This window comes from Lathyrus oleraceus, chromosome 5 (assembly GCF_024323335.1).
Source record: "Lathyrus oleraceus cultivar Zhongwan6 chromosome 5, CAAS_Psat_ZW6_1.0, whole genome shotgun sequence".
Taxonomy (NCBI): domain Eukaryota; kingdom Viridiplantae; phylum Streptophyta; class Magnoliopsida; order Fabales; family Fabaceae; genus Lathyrus; species Lathyrus oleraceus.
In genome coordinates, this window is record NC_066583.1 from 37,359,639 (window position 1) to 37,362,221 (window position 2,583).

Here is a 2,583-nt window from a genome sequence, read left to right on the forward strand (position 1 = left end):
ACAATAAAAGGAACAATACAACTTCTATTAAAAATCTAGAAGTTCAGATGGGTCAGATAGCACAACAAATAATAGGTACTCATTCACAATGGTCTCTTCCTAGTGCAACAGTGACTAATCCAAGAGAACATAATAATGTGAGTGTTGTGACACTTAGAAGTGACAAGTCAACTGAGAGCCCTGAAGACAAATCAGGTGAAGAAGACCATTTTCTGGAAGTGGACTTAGAGATTAAAGAGAACTAGAAAATTTCTGAAGAAGAAGTCATACAAAAGGTGGTGGAGAAAGAAAAATCAAAAGAGCCAAAGTCAACCATCAAACTCCCATATACTTCAAGAAACAAGAAGAAGGATCAACATGAGAAAACTTTTGAGAAGTTCTTAGAGATTTTTATGAAGCTTGAAATCAATATCCCATTCTCTGAAGCACTTGAGAAAATGTCTATTTATGCCAAATTCATGAAAGATATCATCTCCAAAAAATGCACCATTGACACTGAACCTATACTTTTGGCTGAAACTTGCAGTGATATTTTGCAGGGTATGAAGATTCTGGTAAAAAAGAAAGGTATGGGTTCGGTCAGGATTTCATGTACAATTGGGGATAAAAAATTCAAGAAGGAATTAATTGATTTAGGAGCTAGTGTGAGTCTTATGCCTTTGTCAATCTATAGAAATTTGGGAATATGTACAATTCAGGATACCAGGATGACACTTCAGTTTGCTGATCACTCAGTAAAAAGACCTTATGGAATAGTAGAAGATGTTATGGTAAAAATTGATAAATTTGTGTTTCCTGTTGACTTTGTTATTATTGAGATGCCTAAAGAAGAAGAGATTCCTCTGATTTTGGGAAGACCTTTCCTAGAAATAGGGAGATCATGATAGACATTGAAGTGGGAACCATGACCCTCAAGGTTTATGATAAAGAGATAAAAATTGATGTTAGGAATGCTATGGAGTACAAAGATGATGAGGGGACAAGTAATTCAGTTGAAGTGTTAGACACAATGGTAGCTCGGTCTATTAAAAGCTAAATCCCAAATTACCTTTGGAAAGAGTTTTCAGTTTATTAGCCCATGAAATAAAGGAAAATGAGAATGAAAAAAGAAAGAAGTGTTAGCCATGTTCGAAGCACAACCTTAATGGATAAGATCCAAACCATGACGGTGAAAGGATTTAAGAGTTCATTTGGAAGCTGAGAGCACAAAGGATTCTGAAACGGGTACATAATTAAAGTATGTTTTTTTGGACTTTGAAAAGAATCATCCAGCAATAATAACTTTCGAGCTACAAGAAAAAGAGAAGGAGAAATTGGTACAAGTACTGAAAAAATAAAAAATCATTATTGGATGGACCATTGGAGACTTGAAAGGGATTAGCCCTACAATATGCATGCACAAGATACTGATGGTGAACGACCACAAACCAGTGGTACAACCCCAACAAAGAATGAACCCAACAATGAAAGAGGTAGTAAGAAAGGTGGTGGTGAGGTTGTTGGATGCATGTTTGATTTATCCGATTTTTGATAGTTCATGGGTGATCCCCGTACATGTGGTTCCAAAAAAAGAAGGAACAACAGTGATACTGAATAAGAAAAATGAATCGATTCCAAGTCGCACAGTAACTGGCTGGAGAGTGTATATTAATTACAGGAGGCTCAGCACTGCAACAAGGAAGATCATTTTCATCTCCCTTTTGTTGATCAGATGTTAGAGAAGCTAGTCGGTCATAAGTATTATTGCTTCCTGGATGGATACTCGAGGTGCAATCAGATTGTTATTGCCCCCGAGTATCAAGAGAAGACAATATCCACTTGTCCTTATGGTATTTTTTCCTATAGAAGGATGCCATTTGGGTTGTGCAATGCCCTTGCTACTTTTTAGAGGTGTATGACATCAATATTCCTTAACATGCTTGAAAAGCATATGGAAATGTTTATGGCTGATTTTTGAGTTTTTGGTTCTTCTTTTGATAACTATTTAACTAACTTGTCTCTTGTTTTAGAAGGGTTCCAGCAAACTAACCTGATTATGAATTGGGAAAAATACCATTTTATGATACAAGAAGGTGTAGTGTTGGGTCATGAAATTTCCCACAAAAGAATAGAAGTTGACAAGGAAAAAGTGGAGGTCATTGCTAATCTCCCTCCTCTGGTGAACGAGAAGCGGATAAGGAGTTTCTTAGGACATGTAGGTTTTTATCGTAGGTTTAAAAGAGATTTTTCAAATATTGTCAAGCCACTGACCAATTTGCTTATGAAATAAACGCCTTTCACTTTTGACAAAGAGTGTAAGGTAGAATTTGAGACTTTAAAGAGTAAGTTAGTTTTTACACCAAATATAATATCCCCGACTCGGTAACCACCGGGCAGAAAGGAAAAAGAAAATCCCCTCGCACCAAAAGGACTCCTCGCATTAGGGATCTGATCCTGAAGGAGGTACCAAGAAAATACCTTAACTTTATAGGGAGTCTAACTACTCTAAACCCGAGGGAGAATACTCTCAATAGAGGAGTCATAGATGTCTTTAGGAAGCTTCCAAAAAAGGAGAAAAGTATAGGCAAATGAGACAAAATAATC